We start from the raw sequence: 12,245 nt of genomic DNA on the forward strand, positions 1-12,245 counted from the left end.
CCTGAAATGAGCACCTCAATACACCAGAAGTACTTTTTTAACTCCAGAGCTGGATTTTATGAAATCTCAAGCTGCAGGAAAACCCACATGACTAGATAAGAAGGCATGTGACACTTTCCTCCTTTATTGTTCCCAGCAACAGCCTTTTTAAAGAACTGCATAAAAGTGTTAATGACAAAGATGAACAACTGCATACCCTTTACAGCATGCCCTATTTTCCCTTTTCTCATATGGAAAGTTTTGCCCTTCCTTACTTCTTAAATGTGATTTGCTTCTCTGCTTATTTCTACAGAGTATTTCCAAAACAAATTTCTTTATTACTTATTCTGATGTAGACAAGAGAGCAGTTGACATTGCATCTGGCAATTGTATATACAGTAGCAAGAACACATCTGAATTCACTCGAATGTGCAGACTTGTACTAATGATATTAGTCTGTGTTATAGCATGAACACCAAATATACCATAACTGAATTATGGATTATGGGCAAGCCTCTACACTGTTTGATTCCTGATATAACTCAGTTCCAAAGAGAATGCGTGCAGAGAATGATGCAAAAAAGTAGTATCAATTTATTGCAAAGAGTTTGTCTGCTAAAGACAACTATTTCCATTAATGACTAGATCTTTTATTCAGAAAGACAGCTTCCTTTCTGGAGTCCCCAGTGTTTTTCAGACAATCTAGACAAACAGTTTCTGAATTTCTCACTGTTCATATGAGGCAGTGTTTCCTGCAAAAGCTCAAACCTTATTGCTTTGTATTTGTGTTTGGTAATTCATCCTCCTCAAGCTTTGTATAAAGCTCCAGTTACTCCTGCTGAGGTTTTCCTGGATTACTGTGCTTCAGACTGGTGCTAGGAAATAGTTTGCAATCAGAGCTTTCAAACAGAGATGTGAAAATGGCATGAGAGAAAACCCTGGGGAGCAGTGACCCTCAGAAAGGGTTTGCTTCTTCTGTTACCCAGAGTCTGTGCAGATTCTCTGGCCCCTTTTTCAGTTGCTGAATTCATAGTGACAGCTATGAATGCAAAGTCAGGCAGGCTATTCACAGCTGTGACATGCTTTGACTATCTTGACTGTACGCCAGTTGAGAAAATACACACTATAAAAGCAAATATTTCTCTGTTGGATAGATACCTGTATCCAAAAAGGGTGTTATGAAGCTGATCTTTGTCAAAAGATTCTTCCAGAGAGAAATTGAAAGGCAACTGCAGTGTGGCACCCCTCTGGCCAACAGTGAGCATTGCAGGGAAATTCTGATTTCCCGCAGATCTTCCAAATTTCCAGTTTTCTTCTCTGCTTCATAACAGCAAAAGGTTTAGGTAAGTGCTTGCAGCAGGATCACATCCTACTTGATATCCTTGAAGGAAGGACATTATAGAAATTCTTAACTATTTTTCTAGAGAGGTGAAGCTGCAGGGTTGAAATCCACACGTATTTCAGATGTCAGGCTCTGCACCTAATATTTTGTTCATGTTCAAACTGTACTTGTCTAACATAGTGTTATAACCAAGTATGTTAAACTATAGTGTTGTTATTGTAAAATCATAGCAGGGGAAGCCAGAGGGGGAGGGAGGGGGCAGAAATCTGTTTAAGAATAGGTCATCCTTGTGGCAAACAATGATTTGGGACACTTCTTAATACATTGGAGATTTTCAGTTTTCTTTAAGAGTATGTACTTATTTTAACCCACTTCTATGTAAACTAATAGTAGCTTTGAAACTGTATCGAAAGGAAATCATTTCACTGTAGTCATTTGTGACAGAAAATCAGAGACAAGATTTCTTGGCGGGGGGGAGTCTGTCTTGGTAGAAAAGCAATCCTTGAGTTTTAGTGATAACAAAAAAGAGAAATATTTTTAAAAATACACATGCTGTTTTGAAATGTAAGCATGGAAGAATCAGTCTTTCATTAGGAATGACAAAATAATACTAAAATTATTCATCACTCCACCACTATAAATTGAAAATTTTACATTTACAATGAGAAGAGAATATTGCATTGCCCATTCTCTCTTAACCTAGTCCAAAACTTTAAGTAAGTATGATATTAAGGCAATACTTCTGATCAGTGATTTTCATTTTGCTGAAAAAAAAAATTGATGACAATTTTTCTTACATTTTTTCATCCAGTTCAGATTTTCTCAGGTTGGCTCATCGCTGTGTCTTCTGAAGATAGGATTTATTTTACCTGCTTGAGCTCTCCAGTGATTCAACAAAAACTGCAGAGATTTGTGCTGTTATTGTAAGTGCATGAACTACCAACAAGCTTTCAGTCATGAAGTCAGATGTAAGACTCTGTGTAGAAAAGTTGCAAAGAATCATCTTCAAATTTGAGCTACTTCACTACAAGCTTTGGAAAACTTAGTCTTTCTTTATTGAATATTGTTTACCTGTTTTGAAGCAGTTGTTGATTTCTAGACCTTTACGATCTGGGTTTGTATTGGGATTCCTCACATTGCTGAGTGTGAAATGAGGCCTTGATGAATGGCAGCCTGAATGTCTAGCTGCTCCTTTGATTACAGCAGCTGGTGCCACAGTTCCTCCAGCTGTAAATACCTGATTTGATGATACTTCTTACATTTTGTTTTAAGAGCTTCTGCAATGTCCATGAAAATTCACTTTATTCAAATATTTCTTGCTGCACATTTAAAAGCTGAAAATATCTTTTATCTCTCCTATTTATAATACTTATTGGTACCTGTAACCACTAGTATTGACTACAGTTGGTGGATGTAGGGAGAACGAAATACTGCTGTAGCTGTCCTTTCTGTTTAAACCTGACGTTACCAAAACTGCAGAAATGCTTTCAGATATAAAGCAAATACGGGATATGGAATTCAGCTCACTTGCATTAATCAGTTTGTGCTAGATGTCTAAATTTAAGCTGGTTATTTAGAATCTTAGAAACAGAGGTGGGTACCTCCAGAGAAGTCCTAACACCTAACTGAGAATAGAAAGAATGACTCTTCGGCTGTATCAGTTTTTCCTTCATTGACTACATAGGAAGACTAAGTGGCCATCTTAGACAATATCTAACTTTTAAATGATAAAGTTAGATGAACTTAATCCTACCTGGGCAGACAATATCAAAATCAATAGGTTGGTTGGTTTTGGTTGTTTTATTTTTTTTCCCCATATTTCATTAATATAAATGAATATTGACTTTTTTTTTTTTAACTTGAGAAATGTGATATTTTCTGGACACCAGTTACTTTTTAACCAGTATTTTAAGAAGGGACACAGAGAACAGAAAACAGGAGCGTGGTTTGTATACAGCAGTGATTTACATTGGTATAAAGGCAAATGGCTATAGAATTCTCACTACCACCTCTATAATACAAAATTTTGCATTCTCAGCTAAACTGAGTGAATACTAATAATGACAATGCTAGGTGGAAATGTATCTGGTAAAGATGTATCAAATATGCAGTTAGGAGGAGGATGTATAATTTATTTAATAATATTTTCTAACCCAAGTGCAATCTTTGAAGAAGTGATGAATATTTCATAATCCACAATAACATCTAACTAAAATCTGTAGCTTGGTTACACAGCTATCATTTTGACTGAAATAAAATAAATTCTTTGTTTTAGATTTAATTCTACTTCAGGTTTCTCTGAAAGCAGCACAGAGCTACATCAATAACAAATCAAGTTATGGTTAAAAATATATGTACTTTCTCCATACCAACAATCTGAATGCATCAGTAATTTTAAAGGTGCCCCCCGCAATGTTTTTATTATCCCCAACTGTGAAGAAATTTTGCAGTAAATCTACATATGGAAAGCTATTTACATATTGCTAGATTCAGCCACATCTACGAGGGCGAGGAAACTGTAGTGCTGGATTTCCAGCTCTGTCTTTAATAATGCCCCAGTACTCAGTTCTGTTACAGACAGCTGTGAGCTTGGCACAAGTAGTGAGGATGAAAACTTCATTTCACAAAAAGCCATGGTAAATAATCTGTAAATTTCACCGGTGAAAGACTTCGTCTGTGGTTTTCAATACACTGTGACTCATATTTTCAGTGGAAAGAAATATCTATACCTTAGTGAAATTTTGTCCCAGCTGGGAAACTACCCTAATCAGACCATATTATGCCTAGCTTTTCTAAAGGACACTGCTTGCAAACTCTGACATCACTTTGTTGATTTTAATGACTTGTAAATTATATTGGCTTATATCCAGGTAGAGTTCCTGGAAGAGTTCTCTGAAATGCTGATGAGCACTACTCATTTGAGTGGGAAAACTTGAAGTGTTCTCCTCTGCTCTCCCATGCACATGATCAATACCTGAAGACACTAGTTTGAGATTTTAGCTCACTGGGAACACAGAAATTAATTCTAAGGCAGTCACCTGCTAGAAACTTTTGTGAATAGATTCCAGTTCTGAGTTCAAGACTATTTAATGCAGTACATTAAATACATATTCAATGCTTAGTGATACGAGAAAGCCAAATTCACAAAACAGAATTTACAATGTCGAGCTTCAATTTTTTCTTATTTCCAGTGGCAATGGTGGTGAAAAACTGACATAATATGCAAAAGTTGAGTGGAATAAAAAATAAAGTTTGTTTCTCTGAAGAAGACAAAAAAATGGATCAAAAATACATGCTTCACAACAACTTATACAAAGCAAGTGGGAATAAGAAATTTTTGTAAAAAGATCTGAAAAATAATCATGTTCTTATTTGGCTTGAAATCAGAATTAAACCACCATATTAAAATATGGAATAATTTTCATTCAGTAAATATGTAATTTTGTAACAGAGGAAACTGTGCAGGCAAGACTGACTGCACATGGATGCTGACAAATGCACAGGTTAAACAAATTGTACAGAAAATAATGAAAATAGAGTAAACTTTCTGTCACTTTTAATAGTGATACATAGGGACAAAAAAAATTCAGAGATAAACCGATTTGCATTGTTGATGTTTTCCTTTCCACTTCAATAGGAACTGCAGAATAATTTTCTCACTGAATTTATCTCACCTCTGTCAAATTTAAGCAAATTCAGATTATTACCTTCCACATTTTCCAATATCCTATCCAGTTAATGTGACACAGTTTGCAAGTAATAACCAAAATGCTTGACCTCAAGTGGTGTTTTTACTGCTTCTTATTCCATGAGCTACAGTAAGCTTAATTAAACAGAAGTGTGAAATAACAGTAAGTTGCACTTACTGAGGTGAAGGGCTAGATAATGAGGAAAAACTGGGAGGTTTCTTTGCTTCCAACACTCTGCAATACGTTCCTTACTCTGTGTGAGACAATTGTTGTTTCTCTTACTGGAGAATACCGTGGAACCATCTAAACCAGGAAACTGGATTCTCTCCAAAATCAGGAAAGATCCTAGTTGGAACACTGAAGTCATGGACATCCTATGTATTTATTTAGTTTATGAGAATTTTAGAACTGGCTGTCAGAAAATCAGTTTGTTATCTAGGTGATTAGATGTGTAAAGACAGCAGGAAAGGTAGATATTGTTCACAAACTGCTCCTTTATTACTCCTTCTGTGACAGAAAAGGGATTTTATACTTTTCACACATACAACTTTTTCTTTTAATGTATGTTTCTCATGTGAATTTTAAGCTTGGGAAGAACTTAATAAATGTTACAAAATTCTGAAGTCTTCCATTTCAAGACAGAGAAATGCTTCTTTGGTAATGCTTCTATACAAAGCACAGCTTTTGAAACTAGTTTTACATTGCCCCTAGTTCCAAATCAGTAGACTTTGGAATTTCATGTTGGTTCTGTGGTAGATATTCTGACATAGGAATTGACTCATGTCTCATTTGAAGTGCTTCACAGCCATGCAACTACCTTTACGACATAAGATGAGGGACAGAACATGCTATGTTTGGCAGTGTTAACTGGGAAGCTGCAATGTAATCAATCAGCCCTCTGCACACACTCCATTGCAGCATCTTTGCTAATTACGGGTACTACTCTTTACATGGTAAGAAAATGAAAAACAGTCTGTCAAGTAATATCTACTTGGCTAATGGACAAAATGGAAATTTCATTAATAAGCTATCTGTCTGAAATTTCTGCTTCTTTATTGACAACATATGGCAGATACTTCAAAGGGCAACAGGGAACCTGTGCACACATTTTGTGTTGCCTAAGCTTTGCTTTGAGGTTTAACTGGATTCTTTTACGGGCTACAATATGCTAATCAGAGGGATGGACCGAGGAAAGAAAAAAAATAGGAGGGCACTGAGTGGAAAGATCTGATAAATGACATGTTAGGCCAGCAAGAATCAGTAATAGAGCACAGTATCTAAAAAGGGGAAATGGGTAAAATGAAACTGAATTTCTGAAGAGAAAATATCACTTTAAAAACAAATTGGGTATTGGCAGTTAAAGTTTCTGTCTGTCATGAAATCTGCACTATGCAACATACTTTCGTATCGTATAAGGATTTGACAATGAATGAACTGTATTTTTGCCAGCTTACTTGCAGACCTGTGGGTTGCTGATATTGACTATCTGAAATTGAGGTGTTGCAGATGGCTGCATGCAGACAAAATACAGGTGCTTTTGCACTGAAAAGTACACAATCTAAATAACACCTTCTCAATAAAGAAAACATGGTTACACTCTTCCAGCATAATTTGCACAAAAATTGTTCAACCTTGAATATTTCTTGTGAAGCTTTTTCATTTCAGGATTATGTGCTACTAGAATGGACAGGTATGTGATATGATTCAATCAAAGTAGCTGCAGACCTCTGTACACTTTCTTGATGTCCGAGTAAGAAATCCTTGCTGCTTATTGAGATGCAGATTTGCATGTCCGCCTAGCATGTACTAAGCACACATAGCTGACAGTTGCTCAGTCACCCAGGTATTTCTCTTAACGTTTTTGCCTAGGCCTTTCTTTACTCATTCAAATGATCAAAAGAATCAGATGAGGGGGGAGAAACTCAGTTAATATCAGTCTAGCTTTGGAGAAAGCAGACTCAATTCTGTGAGAGACTCTGTACATAACAAGATGGGGTAAATGTAGTAGTAAATTTCATAAAAGGCCTAAATTCTTCCTCTACTACCAGGGCAAAGCTTAGGCAGCATCTGCTGTTAGAGTATTACATTTGCTTAAGATAAGGTAAGTGGCCTCCAGACACGTTACAGCCATGTTGCACACCCCTAGAAAGTAAAAATCAAAACTCTTGTACTTTTTTACTTCAAAATAATCTTTCTAAATTTAAACTTCAAAAGAAAAGAAAGTGTTGATTGCCAACATTTTGAATCTGATTTAGCTGTGAACTTTTAGTGAAAGATATCTCAGCCCTTAGTCCATACGCACATTCCTACCTCATCGTTGGCAGTTAATCTGGGGTTTATGAACCTATTGAGTGAACTGGATTAGCAAGGAGATCCGATCAAAATCTTCTCCTTTCATTCCTTGGGTTAGTTTTCCATTGCATGATTTGAAATTACCTTCATTGAACCAACTTATACTTCTGTCGTATAAATGTTTAATGGAATGCAAGACAGCCTTGAGAGCAACCCTGCAGAGAAGGACTTGGGGGTATTAGTGGAAGAAAAACTGAATATGAGCTGGCAATATGCGCTCGCAGCCCAGAAAGCCAACCATATCCTGGGCTGCATCAAAAGCAGTGTGACTGGCAGGGTGAGGGAGGTGATTCTGCCTCTCTACTCTGCTCTGGTGAGACCCCACCTGGAGTACCACGTCCAGCTCTGGAGCCCCCAGCATAAGAAGGACATGGACCTTCTTGAGCAGGTCCAGAGGAGGGCTGTGAAGATGATCACCTCTCCTATGAAGACAGGCTGAGAGAGTTGGGGTTGTCTAGCCTGGAGAAGAGAAGGCTCTGGGGAGACCTTATAGCAGCCTTCCAGTACCTAAAGGGGGCCTACAGGAAAAATGGGGAGGGATCCTTTAACAGGGAGTGTAGTGATAGGACGAGAGGTAATGGTTTTAAACTGAAAGAGGGTAGATTTAGATTAGATATAAGGAAGAAATTCTTTACTGTGAGAGTGGTGATACACTGGCACAGGTTGCCCAGAGAAGTTTTGGATGCCCATCCCTGGAAGTGTTGGATGGGGCTTTGAGCAACCTGGTCTAGTGGAAAGTGTCCCTGCCCATGGCAGGGGGGTTGGAACTAGGTGATCTTTAAGGTCCCTTCCAACCCAAACCATTCTGTGATTCTAAGACAGAACATCCATCCTGGTTAAACAACACAAGATCATTTCTGTGTGTTTATACTGTTTTAATTGAGTCGAATTAAATTAAAAGGACCTTCTCTCAGGACTAGAGGACCTGATCCCACATGTTTATAAAAATCTTCTAAATTATTTTTTTCACACTCTTCTAAGTGCGATTTTAAGTCACTCGCTTGTGCCGTATACCTTTCCCTTTCTAACAGTAGATTCTCACCTGCAGTGACTGACCCCACCCCATACTGCCTTCCAGTATCCAAATCTCTGAGACAACATCTGCTATTCCCCGTCATGCCTTTTGACCCACCTGGTAGATGTGAGCTCAGGTAGTCTCTTAGTACATTTCCTCTACAGCTATCAGGATTGCAGGGCAAAGTCCTCTCAAACTCACAGTTAGCTTTCCATTGGCCACAGTGGAATTTTGATAAAAGAACTGCCACAGAATTTGCTTTACTGTGTATTTGCTCTGTCTGCTGAGCATTCTGGGTACACCTGAATGAAATTGTAAGGTTCATCTTAGTTTGCCATAAAATCCCAGACCATAACAACAAACTGTTGAGTATCACAGAAATCTTTTGAAATTTAACTTTCAACAGATTTTGTGCCCTTCATCCTCTTTTTACCTCCAGATTGAAAGAGCTAAAAAATTTTTTTAAATGACTTTTTCCTATTCCCATTGTTTTCCTGATATCTTTCACTTTTGTAAGAAAAAATCAAACCTAAATAGAAAACGTTGAAGTCAAACAAAACATTATTTTTCTTTCACTAAAATAAATCTATTTTCTCAATTCAAAAAATAAAACCCAAAACATTTTCAGTTCCTTCTCTTTTTTTTTCTATTAGAATTGATAGTAAACTGAGATTTCCATGAGTCACACAGCTCAAGGCTTAAGGCATTTCTTGTGAAGCTTTTATGTTCATTAGGAGATATTAGTTCCCCACTGTATGTTAATCCTTCTCCTGTCATTTCTGTGAAAGAAAATCTCTCATCTTCAATCTTCCTAGGACAGTATGCTAATCTGTCTATCATCAGTCCTACATACCACATGCTGTACACTTCCAAATGCATTTCTGAGCTAGCTACAGCTGTAGTTAAGACATATGCATTCAGTCAAGAGAGGAAAGGCTTTCTTCTCAAAATACAGTCTTTTTTCTTCAGTTGGAGCCTTTGACCTATTTTACTTTGCTTTGAAGTTTTTTCATTGTTAACAGTGAAGTCAGTATAAAAGGTATATGCATTTACTTCATTTTAGATAAATGTTTAAAAGTGTAAATGTGTTTGGATGTTCAGCTACCTAGATGACTGGCTGCTTTAAAAATACTACAGTGAACCAGCAGACTTTGTTGGCAGTAATATCTATGCAGCTTGGCCATAAGTTAAGCAAACACATCCACTTGACAGCATACTTCAGTTTACCCAGTCCAGTGCATCTCCTGAGGTGTTTTGGAAAAACAAAAATCTGAATAACTGCAAGTCAAGAGATTGGACATTAGCAGAACAAGGTTGCTTGCAAACTCTATGAGGTACAGATAACAGAAGATGCAGGTAATAGAACTCTAGGAACAAATCACAGGAAACAGGATCATCAGATTTGTTTGCATTAGAGTCAAGAGACTGCAGGAGTACCTGAAAAAATTCTTGGAAGAAGAGAGGATAGGACATCTAATGGTGTTTTTTTTTCAAAACTCAAAGGAAGAGTGGGGTGAGCTGTTCTGGGGGGGGATGTTCATTTGTTTTGGCAGGTGGAGGGGGAGGCAGGGAAAAAGTTATTTGTTTTTATAAGCCTTTTCATCAGTCTCTTGACATCATGCCTGCAACATTTTGATATTTTCCTCAGATTTTTGAAAAGTCTGCAATTATCACTTTCCATGTCCATACTAGAAATTTATTCAACCTATAAAAATAGAAGTGAATTCATAGAGGCTGCCTGCCTCTACTGGCTATTCCATGAAATCCATCCAGCTATGATTTCTTGTCTAGTGGGTATTCTGGGGTGTTTTATTACATTGATTTCAGAGTTGTGATGGGTTTTAAAAGACCAATGTTTAAACGATGTATTTCTCTTCCTGCCCTGCCCCCCCCCCCCAAAAAAACCAGACAAAATCTGGAGGGGGGGAATTTCTCTCAGAAACTCAACCTGGGTGGCCATTTTACTTTTATGTAGCACAGATAAATGTTAGCTTCAAGGTAGGTTGCTAATTTAAATGAAGTATCTTCCCTCAGCTGCCACTCTGATATTAATGTCTTTTTTCCCTGTCCACCGCTTTTACCTCTTATCAGAAAATACTTTTTTTTCCTGTGAAATTCTGGTTTGGGTTTGTGTGGCGGGGTTTTGGTAGCGGGGGAGGGGCCGCAGGGCCAGCTCCTGTGAGAAGCTGCTAGAAGCTTCCCCGGCTCCGAGTCAGACCCGCCGCTGGCCCAGGCCGAGCCCGTCAGCGACGGCGGTAGCACCTCTGGGAGAACAGATTTCGGAGGGGAACCCCCAGGGAGTCGGGGGATTGGGATGGGAGAGGAACCCCTCTGCGGGTCCCGAGGTCAGTGAGGAGGAGGGGATGCCCCGCAGCCTGCGGTGAGGCGGCAGGCTGTCCCCCCCAGCCCACGGAGGGGAGCGGGGGAGCAGATGCCCACCTGCAGCCGGGGAGAGAGGAGCCCACGCCGGAGCAGGGGGTGGATGCCCCCCAAGATGGCCGCCGCTCCCTGGGGAAGCCCGTGCTGGGGCAGGCTGGGACTGAAGGACTGCAGCCCGCGGAAAGGACCCACGCTGGAGCCGTTCATGACGAACTGTGTCCTGTGAGAGGGAACCCACGGTGGAGCAGGGGATGAGTGAGGAGGAGTCCTCCTCCCCCGGAGGAGGAAGGAGCGGCAGAGACAAGGTGTGAGGAACTGACCCCAACCGCCATTCCCTGTCCCCCTGTGCTGCTCAGGGAGAGGAGGTAGAGAAATTTGGGAGTGGAGTTGTACCCGGGAAGGAGGGAGGGGTGGGGGGAAAGGTGTTTTAAGATTTAGTTTTATTTCCTATTAGTCTGTTTTGATTTGATTGGTAGTAAATTAAATTGGTTTGTTTTTTTTTTTTCCCCAAGTGGAGTCTGGTTTTTGCCTGTGACCATAATTGGTGAGTGATCCCCTGTCATTGTCTCGACCCATGAGCTTTTCCTTATATTTTCTCCTCTCAGAGAAAGGCGGAGAGGAGTGAGCAAGCAGCCTCATGGTACTTTGTTGCTGGCTGGGCTTAAACCACAACAAATTCACAGACTTTTTCAGATCTTGCTGGCAAGCCAAACCTCCAATTCTTTTGTGAAGATTATATGGAAGGCCATATTATTCTCTCTGCTTCAACAAAAATGAATTTTAGTGAGATGGGGTGATGAAAAAAGCTTCTCTTTTTCTAATCAGCTTAGCTATGGAGTACTTTTTAAGGCAACCAAGTGCCAATATGAGAAGCAAGGGCTCAGTTGTGTGGTTAATTTAAATTTAAAAATGGGTAGAAATCTCCAGGACATAATCAATAAATTTTGTTCATATGGAAAGGTCTAAACTACTGCCCTCTTCCTTCTTCTGTGCCTCACCACTGTATCTATGCTATTTCTCTTTGCAGAAATGGCTCTCTGAAATGATCTTACCAAAGACTTTAGGTCAAGTTCCTTGCTTGTGGCAGTTCTTCTTCTGAAATACAGGCTGGACTGGGTGCTCCATGTTTAAGAAGCATCTTTGTGGCACAAAGTTTCGTGAAGTGATTTACTGCCCAAGATGATTGCTGTAATGTATGCTTTGTTCACTAATGACTCAGTTGTGCTTTATCCCTGCTTAGTCTTAAAAAAAGGAAATCTCGATCCCCTTATATCCACCTGAAGGCAGAACTGAGATGCACGTTAGAGAGCTGCTAGAGTTACATGAGTGTAAGGGAGCCCTTCCTAATGTTATTTTACAGGAAGAGACTCAGTGAAGGTCTGGTCCCTTTTTCAAAGCAGAGTTGGCAGAACACAGATGGATGGGTCTGGCATACACCGGGAAGTTTGAACCACTCATTTATCCATGGCATTTTATAAACCTTTGGATG

The sequence above is a fragment of the Haliaeetus leucocephalus genome, unplaced genomic scaffold (genome assembly GCF_000737465.1).
Source record: "Haliaeetus leucocephalus isolate CR32 unplaced genomic scaffold, Haliaeetus_leucocephalus-4.0 Scaffold328, whole genome shotgun sequence".
NCBI classification, from domain to species: domain Eukaryota; kingdom Metazoa; phylum Chordata; class Aves; order Accipitriformes; family Accipitridae; genus Haliaeetus; species Haliaeetus leucocephalus.